Source organism: Onychostoma macrolepis, chromosome 04, assembly GCF_012432095.1.
Source record: "Onychostoma macrolepis isolate SWU-2019 chromosome 04, ASM1243209v1, whole genome shotgun sequence".
Lineage (NCBI taxonomy): Eukaryota > Metazoa > Chordata > Actinopteri > Cypriniformes > Cyprinidae > Onychostoma > Onychostoma macrolepis.
Window position 1 is genome coordinate 29097043 of NC_081158.1, and position 13534 is coordinate 29110576.

Sequence of the window (13534 nt, forward strand, 5' to 3'; positions counted from 1 at the left end):
ACAGGTCTCAAAATAGTTTTGACGGGGCATGTTTACCATAGTGTAGCATCTCCTCTTCTTTTCAAAACAGTTTGAAGACATCTGGGCATCGAAGTTATGAGTTTCTGGAGTTTTGGTGATGTATTTTTCGCTTAATGATGCGCCAAATGTTCTCTATAGGTGAAAGATCTGGACCGCAGGCAGGTTAATTCAGCACCCGGACTCTTCTACTACGAAGCGATGCTGTTGAAATAGCTGCAGTATATGATTTTGCATTGTCCTGCTGAAATACACAAGGCCTTCCCTGAAATAGACGTTGTCTGGAGGGGAGCATATGTTGCTCTAAAACCTTTATATTCCTTTCAGCATTCATGGTGCCTTCCAAAACATGCAAGCTGCCCATACCGTATGCACTTATGCACCCCCATACCATCAGAGATGCTGACTTTTGAACTGAACACTGATAACATGCTGTAAGTTCTCCCTCCTCTTTAGCCGGGAGGACACGGCGTCTGTGATTTCCAAAAAGAATGTCAAATTTGGACTCATCTGACCATAGAACACTTTTCCATGATAGAACTTTTGTTGGCATCTACAGATGGCACGGCGGATTGTGTTTACCGACAGTGGTTTCTGGAAGTATTCCTGGGCCCATTTAGTAATGTCAATGACAGAATCATGCCGATGAGTCATCTGAGGGCCCGAAGACCACTGGAATCCAACAAAGGTCTTCAGCCTTGTCTGGAGCCATTTCTCCAGTTTCTCTGAATCTTTTGATGATATTATGCACTGTAGATGATGAGATTTGCTTTTTACGCACTCTTTCACAGATTGGAGAGCCTCTGCCCATCTTTACTTCTGAGAGACACTGTCTCTCTAAGACAACCTTTTATAGCTAATCATGTTACAGACCTGATGTCAATTAACTTAATTAGTTGCTAGATGTTCTCCCAGATGAATCTTTTCAAAATTTCTTGCTTTTTCAGCACTTTGTTGGCCCTGTGCCAACTTTTTTGAGACCTGTAGCAGGCATCAAATTTGAAATGAGCTCATTTAGTGGATATAAGTGTAAAATTCATCCGTTTAAAAATGTATGTTCTCTATGTTCTGTTGTGAATAAAATATTGGCTCATGTAATTTGAAAGTCTTTTAGTTTTCATTTTATTCAAATTTAAAAAATGTCCCAACATTTCCCGGAATTCGGGTTGTAATTTATTTACAAAATAGCACATATTTCTAGTCAAAACTGGATATTCAATGTGGAAAATTTAAATTTATCCATTGACGGGGCTGAAAAATAGAACCAGGGAGAAGCAGAACATTAATTTTAAAAAATAATTTCAGATTATAATAATATGCACCAATACCCATTCATTATAAGACCAGGAGTGTCCATTAAAAAAGTAAATGGGGTCCGTTTTGATTTCATAATGACTGCAAGATGCAGAGACAGATGATGATGATTGTTTAAACGTATAAATCATGTAGTTTGCCTAATTCAACAAGCCATAAGCCACAGATCCATGATTGTTAAAAACTCATTTTTGTGACAGTCTTCTTTTTTTAAAAGGAATGAATGTGCTGAATCTTGTTTAAAACTCCTAAGAGACCATTTTTTATGACTGAAGTCTATATGAAGAAACTCATACAGTCAGTTATTTTGTGTGTGTGTGTGTGTGTGTATCTGGGTGAAGACATTATCTGACTTCCCATCTTGGAGTCTTTCCTCTCCGTTAGTCATGTTCAGGTTCATCTCACTGAATTATATCACCCGTCACTCAAGCAGAAGCTCTGCCTTCTTTTGCTCTTATCTCTGACATATCTTTTTATTTCACTGCTGCCTTTCACAGCAGAACCTCCTACTGTCTCAAATATAGTTCAGTCTAAAGGTTTAGTCAGTTCAGGACGGAAACCTACTGCAAAGAGGACATAATTAAGCAGAAAATGGGTCAGGGAGAAAACAATGCTAAATGGACAAATAAGTAGTCATATCAACTTTTAAAAGAGAACAACTCTTCCTGTATGTTTTGTTGTTTATGTCAAAGACTGTGAGTCCAATAAAACTATGATGTTTTGCCACAAATAAATCTGTAATATAACTTGACAATGTGGCTAATGATGCTAGTACAATATTTGGTATTCATTTTTGGCATGGTAAATTTAGCCTATTTTTAAGCGAGTTATAAATACATTCAAATGTATATAAATAAAATATATGCATATTATACAAACAATTCATGCTGATTTGCATATTGTTAGACCTAAGCAATAAATAAATAATATTTATCTATAATAAATATAAAATATATGTTTTTCTATATATATATATATATATATATATATATATATATTATTTATTTATTTTATAATTTAATTTATAATTTAAAACATCAAAGTGTTTTCACTCTTTGATGTTCAGTGTGAAATCTAGATCCTTGAAATGACCCAAAAATAAAAGTTATATCATTTATTTACAATTTTTTTCAGTATAATAATAGTGAATTTGAAGTTTTAAAATCCATTCATTGTAATTCCACAGGATAAATGACCACTACAATCATATAATCAATTCTCCTTTCATATTACATATGGATTTTGGAATAAAATGAGGGTGAGTTAAATTATGACAGAATTGTCATTTTTGTGTAAACCATCTCATAATAATCTAGTTGATTGCCACATCACACGCACTATTATAGCTTTAACATACTTATCCATAGCTACTCTTACACAAAATAGTGTTTTGCAGTAAACCAAACATTTGCGCTAAAGGAGTTCAAAATATGAGTGGCGCGGTATCATTTTTACAAGTCGGGTAGGGTGTGAAGCAGGCTGCCTGAGTTTACTGTATGTGTGCTAAATGCACACTAATGAGGGACCTGGCTGAGCGAAAGCTGAAAGCAATTAGACGCTGTAGAAATGAACCTGTCACTGCGTATGCCCATGAGTCTCATCAAAAACCTGATGAGGAAATTTGACTGCCAGGCACAAAGTTTGGGGGAAGAAAGTCCTTGATAGAAAGGAGGATTTTTCTGTCACTTCCCATTTTCTGTCATAATCACCCTGGTGCCTGATCTCTGATTGGTCGCAATCAAGTTGTGATCGCTTCCTAATGCCTGGACCTGCAGAACAGAAATATAAGAGCTGCTGGTTTCATTAGCCTATAATCCTCGCATTTCTCCCACGTTTCTTTCTCTTCCTCCCATCTACCTCTGAAACCTGCCGCTGCTCTCTTTAAACAGCGATTCCCTATTCTCCTCAGCAGCTCGCCGCGCTGAAGGACGTGTCCATATTAGTTCTAGGTGAACAGGCAGAGAGCCCCGGTCACTGCCTTTAGGTTAGCTCCAATCTGCAAAGTTAAAAAGCCACATGGGCGGGAGCTCGCGAAACTGCCTCGGGCCAGCTGAACTTCTGCACCCGTACCCTGCCTTTCATCTCACAGCTATACTCTGCAATTGATGTGTACGCCTTGATCTTACTGCGTCGAGTCTGTTCCCCAAAGCACCGTGAACGAGCAGGATAATCATGCACATGATATAGCTCTATCACAGAAATACTTACTAGGGTGGAGAGATGGATACAGGGAAAATAAACTTGCTAAACTGAATATTATTGAGTCGCTTATATGTGTGTTCTAGTGATCGTGGCAGCAATAATTAATCTAAAAAAACCCCCCGATCTAATAGAGAACTAACTGACTAAATACTGTACAGACACAGATTTCAGTATTTCAAAAGATCCAGACTAAGCTCAACCTACTGTTCTGAACAACACGAGTATTAGAGTATATATATATATCAAATAGATATTTTGCACCATTGTTTACATAATTCTTGTAGTGCAAACTTTATGGTGCAAAGGACTCCCAAAAATGGTGATCTATTTATATATTAAAGGAGCTATATATTTTGACACCCAAAGGCCCATTTGTATTATGTAAAAAATGACTAAGCAAGGTATTATGTTCAAAATGTTGCTTCCAAAATAAAAATGTTTTTTATGGTTTCAGTGTTAGTTTTAGTTAACTAATGTATCGCTGTGTGTGCCTATCTATCTATCTATCTATCTATCTATCTATCTATCTATCTATCTATCTATCTATCTATCTATCTATCTATCTATCTATCTATCTATCTATCTGTCTATCTCTCATCATCTCTCTCTCTCTCTGTGTGTGTTAAAAAACGATTACAATAAACAATTATACAATAAACTTTTTACAGACCCCCTATCACCCCATTCTGTCCGCCCGGAGGTCATAGAAAAAGAGTTTGCAAAACCTAACTAGTGAACTGTTCTAAAACAAGTAAATAAAGCGATTCTAACAGAAGCTATCTGTTCATTCCTAGTGAATTCCCCGAGATAATGACTGTGCGATGTTACTTTTCAGCTTCAGGGGTGTGTAGCTCGACACCTGCAGTTGGACTGCGAAACCTGGCAGCTTTTTTGCAGAGGGAACGGAGTCAGTCATAATGCCTCGTGCAAATGGACCTCCCTCATCATCCCTCAGGTCCTGGCACGAGAACGGCAGCCATACACGGAAAGAGGAACAGCTACTATATATACCCCGCTGACTCCTGGGTAATCACATCCTGCTGTCGCCCAAAGAACTTTTGCTTTAATTGAACTCTTATTAGGTCCGCTGCCAAATCAAGCTCTGAAAATGAGAGTCTCCTCCCAGATGTGCTTTCAGCTGCCACTAGCCGCCCAAACTCCTGGTTAGCGGCTCAGAAGAGACAAAATGAGGTCTCATTCGTTCTCAGATTGTGCGATCGAATGACTGCGTTATCACTCAGTTTCACCTCTACGCAGACTTTGCCTGAGGAAGAAGATCTCTTTTATCGTCTTGTATGTCTTTTGTTTTCACTATGCCTTTTTGAATACAAACATCTGTAATTAGAATCAAAACAGCTTGAAAAGTAGGGAAAAAAACTTGGTTTTTTTTGTAATAAAAACAGTTTTTAAATCCGACAAGCAGAAAAATTACAACTACATTAAGTTAGCTTTACGATTCAGTCCAGGGGTGAGGAAACATGAGACTGCAGCCAGTTTAGAAAGAAAGATAAAAAAGATCAAATGAGGGGGAATTTCTTTACTATATATATATATATATATATATAATGTATGTATAAAAGTTCACAAGGCTTAAACTTCCTGAATTAGGAGCTAATTAGAAGTGTGTTAAAATCACAAAGGAGAAAGGAGTGGATATCTTGAACAATTAATGAGCTGAAAGATAGAGATCTCATTTCTATTCATCTATCTTATTTTATCCCCTTGTCGTTCCCGTTGTGTGTTCCCTTTAGCTTTCTCCCTCTCGCTCGTTTCCTCTCATCAGAGCCAGCTTTCCATTAAGTGGTCGTCCACTGACTGGCTTCATTTTGAGCCTGGCATCTGGCCATGCTTACAGCATGTGTGTGTGTATGTGTGTGTCTATGAATGGCCAGAGGACCACCAGACCTCAAAACATTTTCATGAGTGTTATTGCCAGTGTCACCATGTGCCAATTAGACGTCCATAATTAAACAGGAACTAGGGTACAGGGCATCTGTGACAAAATGTGTGTATTTGCAGCCTGCACCAATAGATCATCACTTTCTTTTTCCTTGTCTGTTTTTTTCTAACATCCACCAGGTTTTTTAAAATTAATTATTTATTTATTTTTTTGTCTACAAGCATCTAAGACACAAAACAAAAGGCTTGTTGTTTTATCTGTAAACACTGAGTCCCACAATTCAACGGAGAGCTGAAGAGACGCTGTGTAACCTCTACTGTCACAATAAATTATACAGGCGATGATGCTTGGCTGGTCGTTCTGTTTATGTTATGTTATGTTGGTATGTTATGTCATTGTTATGCTTTATTTTTTATATGTTGTTATGTTATGTTTTGTTGTTGTTAAACTGTATGTTATGTTATGTTTTTGTTGTTATGCTGTGGTTTGTTCTTTTATGTTTTGTTGTTGTTAAGCTGTGTTATGTAATGTTGTGTTGTCACGTGTTATATTGTTGTTATGTTATGTTGTTGATATGTTTTGTGTAAAACTGTATGTTATGTTATATTAATGTCTTTTGGGCAGTATTTTTCACTTGATATTTTACTTGCCTAGGGTATGAAAAGTGTGAAAAATAAACGTAGGTAATTGACATTAAAGTCAGTGTACCCTGGGTAAAAGTCAATATTAAACTGCATTCACAAACTTTTCTTCTGCTATGCGGCTAATTTCCCAAGTGAAAAATTGGATATTCAGTGAGGAAAAAAAGGTGGGACTTGATGTCTCTCTTGATTTGATTGGATGGTGAAAAGTGGTCTTTATATAAAGAGGAGGTGTTGAAAAAGAAGAAGACTTGGTGACGAGAAAAGGAATGATCATGTTGAATTTCATGTTGACTTTGAACAGTTTGAAGTGTGAAAAGCGCAGAAGAGCCAGAGGAGGGAAATCAGAGAATGAGAAAGAGAGTTGAACAACTATAGTGGGTGTTTGACACACAGTATGGATATCATACAACTATAGTGTGCTGTGCTGATGTAACTGTTTCTGAGGTGGAGGACTGCAGTCCTAATAGAATATTGATAACTGATGCCAGCGTGAAGGAGGAAGCATCTGTGACAAAGTGCTTCATCACTTGAGTGTGTGTATGTGTTTAAGCACATCAGTCATTAGCCTGAACAGCTGTTCTAAGCATCACACTGCTTCTTCTAACAATAATCACCACATCCACTGGAGCTGTGTGTGTGTGTGTTTGTTTATTTGAATCTAAATCTATGTTTAGATTATATGCATGTATGTGTGTGTGTGTATATATATATATATATATATATATATATATATATATAGCTTTATGTAAATACAATAAAAGTCTAATAGCTCTAAAGTCTACTGAATATCCCCATTTAGTTATCTAGGTAAATGTACATGTGCAATTAACTGCAAATGTGATGGCGGTGGAGAGGAGGGAGGTGTTACAGAGACACAAACTCTGAAGAAGAGGGAGGAGGCTGTTTGGAAAGAAATGAAAAAGAACAAAGAACGAATGAACAGGGGGTTCAAAGAGGGATTGGGAAAAAAGAGTGCAAAATGGATAAACAGAGATACAGAACGAGTGTAAGGTGGTGAAAGGGAGAATGCACGAGATTGTCTCTGTAGGTCTAATTTGCCTTCTCTGATTTAATTTAGTAAATTCCTCAATTTCATTATGCAGAAAACAAACAACCTACTTAATATCGGGAACATGAACAATGCAAAAAAAAAAAAAAAAAAGTAGGAATGCATTATTTTAAACCACCTACGCTTGCTGGCTCATGCTGCCTGATACAAATTAATACATTTAGCCCTTGAACAAAAATATCCGAGACACAAAAATGGCATTTGATAATCAAGTCACGCTCTTTTATTCCAAAATTAATTTGTAATTTGCTGGAAATAATTTTCCCAGTTGTACAATTGAACCTTTTCCATGGAGATTAAATTGTTCAAAATGAGACTGTATTGTCACACATTTATATGATATTTATAAACTGTTCTGGGGTCAGAAGCAGGTCAATCAGTATAAAGTAATTGCTTTTGAATTTGATATTGATCATAAAACCTTTTTTCCTTAAAGCTACACTTTTTTTTTCTCATTAAAATTTTACAAATGAATAGTACTTTTGAAAAATTGCAGCCTAAAAGAACTCTTTTATTTTACAAGGAGCGAGTCGCCTCATTGGAGCCGACATGTTGAGATCACATGACCAGCTAAATATTCACTTCATCTCAATAACCCCTTTATTATTGGACACTTTCACTCACAGAATAAATAAGTCATGGCTGACTGCAAACAGTGCTTTTCTACAATGTCATTTGTCACTTGCCTGATGCATCATCCACGTCGCAAGATGGCTGTATGTAAGATGACTGAGTGCACTTTCTTATCTGACTTCTTTTTAAAAGCATTTCTTGTTGTGTATTTTGTGCAGTCCTAGAGCTGACAAAAGTAGAAAGGAAGTCAAGGTAACTTGAAAGCAGCCTCACATGGGAATTCACGTTGGAGGGTCACTCCAGGGACAGGACTTTCAACCTCAAAAACACACACTGCACAGTAAGCAAAGCATGCCACACGCACACAGACACCTATTTCAGTCATGCATAATCAAAGCACAGTCTCCCATGAAGTGCCCTACATCCTGAAAATGCTCTAATCCACCGCACAAAGTCCCTTAAGAGTCAGTCAGAGTGGGTCCTATAATAGAGCGCATAGTTTTTCATTAACACGTATCCTCTGTGTGTGTGTGTGTGTGTGTGTGTGTGTGTGTGTGTGTGTGCATGTGGCTAATGGAGCCCGGGCTGGGCTCTTAACACTAGCGCATTCACAGAGGACTTCGGCAGATGGCAGTTCTGGCACTGACTGAAGCCTCTCTCCCATTCAATGATGCACCAGGACTGACAAGACAATGCATTAACACTCATTTTACTCTAGTACGCCGCTTCTCTACTGGGTTTGCTTCAGGACCCAGATTGGACATTAAGAGGCGAGCTAAAGCGGGTCCAAAATTGTTTATCTTACAAAAGTAAACAAAATTATCTTTAAATAACACATTTAAATGTTTTAATGTTGCACAAACCTTCTTGTTGCAACTGAAACTATATTGTAGTGTGGGTGATACTTTCTTTATCTTGTAGTTTTGAAAATTGTATTTAAGAATGTGGGCATCACGTAACTATCAATATTGGATAGGCTGTTTGGCATCTGACTTTCTTCTTTTTTTTTTTTTTTTTACAGTTTTATCAATTCATGCATTCCCTGGGAATCAAACCAATGACTTTGGTTTGCCTCTTTTAGCTACAGAAATACTTTGTGCCAAACCACTGCAGAGTAGTACGACCTTTGATACCAGCAACAGAAGATTTACATTTATGCTCTAATTTTTATCAGTTCATGCATTCCCTGGGAATCAAACCCGTGACTTTAGTGTTGTTAGCTGTTACAGGGGTGTCAAAATATTATAGAGTTGCACGACTTATGACCTCAACGACATAAGATTTAGGTTTATGCATTTGCCATACATTTGTATCAGTCCATGACTCCATGCATAGGGAATCGAACCCATGACCTTGGTGGTGCTAGCAGGCTAATGGGAAGCATTTTGCTGTCTTAACTATGCATGCCTATATTGTATTGCACAAACCATCTTTATTCTTGTATTGTAGATTGGGTGATATTTTCTTTACCTTGTGTAGTTTTTATTATTTTATTTAAGGGTGTAGACATCACGCAACCTGTCCATATTGCCATCTGTCTAATTTCATGAACTTCTATCGAGTGCAGTATTATTTCCATTTATGAATTTGGCAGATGCTTTTGTCTAAAGTGACTTATATTGCACTCAAAGTCTATATTTTATCAGTACATGCAATCTCTGGGAATCTAACCCATGGCATTGCTTTGACATACTTTGTGCCAAACTACTGTAAAGTTCTTCGACAACAAAAGATTTCATGCATTTGCCATAATTGTTCATGCATTCACAGGGAATCGAACCTATGACCTTGGGTGTTGCTTACAGGCTAATGCGAAGCATTTTCTCCTCTTATTTATATTTCTCTCTTAACCATGCATGCTTACATTGTAAGTTGCTTTTGATTTATTTTATTTAGCATTGTTTTTCCCTGCTATCCGCAGCCCAGAACATATTTTGGGGTCACGATTCACCGGTTGAGATCCACTGCTCTGCAGTCAGTCTTTTTCTCTCCGTGTACCATAAACTCCCTTGCTCCCTCTCTTTTTCTTCCACCATCTCCCTCTGCGATTATTCGTGTACGGGTTCTTTTCTCATCTATAGCAATGACTTGCATGTTAAATAATTGATGAGTGGAGAAGTGCACCCAGCTCTCAATCTCTTCATAGAGTGCCCGACAGCATGTGAGAGAGCTATAAAAATCAAAGAAATAATAATAAAGGCTGAAACAAGACGCCATTGGCATGTCATTCCCCGAAGCGCAAAGCGACTCCAATAAGACGCATCAAAATGTCATGAGCGCAGCAGCTGTTAACGTTAGCGAGGAGGATATGGGCCCGTAAAGTAAACTTTCCCCAACTTCCCTCATACGAGGGAGGAGGGCTGATATTATGGAGGATATCAGTATGGAGAGGCAGACTGAAGCAAGCAGTCAAACTGTCAGATGGAGGCGGCCAGACGGAACAAAGACGAACGGAAAGACAATTATGACCGTGCAGCAGAGCCGCGGCGGAATCACACAAACGCACACTTGACGTGACACTGATGCATGTCGCATAAACACGCTCTGTGCTTGCACTTACATTTTGCCTAGTGCAGTTGGATAAGGGAAATTATTGCACACCTGAACCTGCATAATTGGAAATATTTCTACTCTGTCTTTGAAACCTTAGGGGGGACCAATGTTCTGCAATACGTTTTAGCCCAGTTGAAATTTATTGGAAGGAAAAGTCACCCTCAGTAGGAAAACGTGTGTATGTTGTTGTGCATGTGTTCAACATAAGTGGGCTTATAACCAGTCCAGATTGTTCTTAAATGAACAATTAACTTAGTAATCTTCATTCTGTCTGCCACGGTTTGCTTAAGATCAATTAAGGGAGAAAAAATTAATTGTTTATCTTGTAGGACCAATTCAAGTAGAGGACAATTTAATAGTCAATCAGTTGGCCTACAGGTAAAGTGGCTTTATATGTAGGCCATAAATAATGGAAATGCTTGTTCAGAAAAAGCTCTGTTTATTGGCATAATCTTTTTTTAGGATTTAATTGCCCAAAATGTGTTGCTTTCACATTTTAGTTAACTTTCTTTTCGTTACGTATGTCACAGGCCCTGGGCCCTTGTCTCATATAATGTTCTTAATATCATTAATGCTAACAGATATGTGATTTACTATCAGCTATGACTAAATGGATTAAGGTGAGTGGGTGGGTGGCATTTATTTGCCCAGTGTTTATAGTTGCTCAGTCTGGTTTCTAGCTGAGCCATCAGTTGTGATTAAAGATTATTGCTACTAGAATAATGCCTGTTTAAACTTATATAATCAAGCAGCAACTATGTCAACAGATATTACATAGGTACTATTGAGTTTTATCGTCATGTTTGCATGCATATGTATAATTCTGGACCCTGTCTGATTGTTCTCATTGTTCTTAAGAGTTTTTCTTGGGGAGAAGCCCAGTATGTGCCCTTGTGTGTGTTTCCAAATCTTTCATAAGGAATGAATGGAGCAATTACGCATATGTGTGTAGGTGTGCTAGTAGCCCCATTTCAATACAAAGATTAAAAAGGACTCAGGTTTGAGTCAGAATAAGCCAGTAGGAAGCCAGAGCTGGATGTTATATAACAGAAGAAGAAGAAGAAACATTAAATGGACATTAATCAACAAAAAACAAGGCCACTATGGAGACATAGGGAATGTGTGTGTGTGTGTGTGTGTGTGTGTGTGTGTTTAGATTGGTGATGGTTTCTGGGGACATGAAGAAGGCAGATGTAATCTTTCACATCATTGTAGAACTCTGGATTTTGATTGGCTGACAAGGTGTTAATAAATATATTTGCACAGCAATGTAGTACAGTAGTCTCAGGTCCATTGAATGCAATACATTTGTAAATCATTTCACCATTTTCTTAACAAATTGTTAAAAAGCAACCTGAGCTGCTTTGCATCAAACAAGTAACATTGTTACATCAAAGTTATTATGTTTGTAATTTTGGCAATAATAGCTGAGAACCTTATGTAACCTTTTAGTTAGATGATATTTTTACATCAGCAGAATTCACAGAATAACAATGTTTAAAATATCACAGAAAACGTCTGCAAGTTTGCAAGATTCAGCAAGTGATGGTTCCATCACCAGCCCCGGGCCATCGGACCATCCTTACTGTTGAGCCCCGTAAATACAGTGCAGTTTTCATGACTCAGGAGAACAATATTGCAGCAACCAGCCTTCTGACAGTGATAACTCAACTAGTGTTTCATGACTGACGAAAGAGATGGGGAGAGAGCAGCAGCGGGCAGCCAGGGGCGCTTCTACAGACTGACACAGCAAACAGAATATCACAGCTATGTTACATCTCTCTCTCTGACTTCCTTAGTTGCACTTTCAGTTGCAGTAGAACCTCTGCTTCAGGACAAAAAAAAACGAATAATATTCACAATTTTAACCCCGAAAGCCCTGGGCTGTCAATGACTGTGAGTTCTTCATACAACCAGTGTGTTTTCCAGAGTTACATACTGACAGTTATACAGACACGTGCAGATTCTGTCGGGAAAGAAGTCCCGGATCCCACACGTTCTCAGGTATTCCACATGACTCCAATGGGAGAACCGGAAAAACTGAGGGGAAGTACAAAGCAATCACAACGCAGTGTAAAAATGAGTAGGGCAAGTTTTGCTTTCAGAAACATGCAGTTCGCTGTGTGATTGTCTGCATGTGTCAGTGGTTGGTTTATTCATTAATTTGATCATAATCCATAAATGTAAAAAATCTGAATGATTTAATCGACATTTCAAGTACTCCCACAGGACAAGTTAGTCTTTTTAATCACTTTATCTTATATTTTGGTGTTTGTCAACAGTATAACAATAAATTATTTTCTCTTTCAAAGGCATAATTTGCATTTTGAGGCTTGTAATGCCAAATTAAACTGTGAAACTGTCATCTCTTTCATCTCTGCTATAGGTCTATCTCAACATTAATTTAGCCTGAGATAGTACAATGCAGTTTATTAAGAATAAACACATTATTTGTCTGATGCAGTGTTACCAACAACCCTACCAAACACCTGTTTAATAGAATGACCCAAAGGATAAATGAGAAGTTTTAAAGCAGACTCTCCCATGGACTGCATTGCCCTCTAGTGGCTCTAAAGTATGTGACACACTTTTGATAATTAATTATTAGTGATTAGTGGGTGAGCATTGCGCTCTTTTGCAAATATATGCTGTGATTGTTTTAAGATTTAACCTTGTTTATATCATCTGTATGTATATCATTTGAACTCATGTTAGTAGTAAGACAGCAGATGAAATCACTGGGGGTTCATTACAGAATTCACAAAATGAATGAAATTTAAGCATTGTTTTTTTAAAAAAAGATTGAGTATTAAATGCTCAATTATTAAATGCTAGAATATTTTTTAATCTGTTTTTCTTTAAACTACTATTGTAACTTCATTAATTTGGGGGTGATATAGTTCTCCAAAAATTTGCTGAAAATGTACTTACCCTCAGGACATCTAAAATATAGATGAGTTTGTTTCTTTACCTGAGTAGAATTGGTGACATTTAGCATGTCCTGATGTACTGACGGTGAGTACAGTTTCAGCAAATTTTCATTTTTGGGTGAACTATTTCTTTAACAACAAAATTCCATGAGACCATGCTGTGTTGTAACATTAAAATACAAAGTTGATTACACTGATCTCATTTTTAATATCTGACTGGCGGATTAAAGGACACACGTATATCAGAGGCGCTGATTTGTTGCCATAGGAACTTCACTTGTCCTTTGGTGCCATCTGTGATTGTTCAGAAACCTCTTTGTACTCAGCATGC

General features: G+C 37.5%; 1 protein-coding gene across 2 annotated transcripts in view; it reads left to right on the plus strand.

The window, feature by feature from the left end:
* Positions 1-5084, plus strand: part of mpped1 (metallophosphoesterase domain containing 1) — a 63332-nt gene extending 58248 nt beyond the window's left edge. For both annotated transcript variants that reach the window (XM_058773116.1, XM_058773115.1), the window contains exon 9: positions 4370-5084. The gene's annotated coding sequence lies outside the window, so the exon portion shown is untranslated. The remainder of the gene's footprint in view (positions 1-4369) is intronic.
* Positions 5085-13534: the final 8450 nt, after the last annotated feature.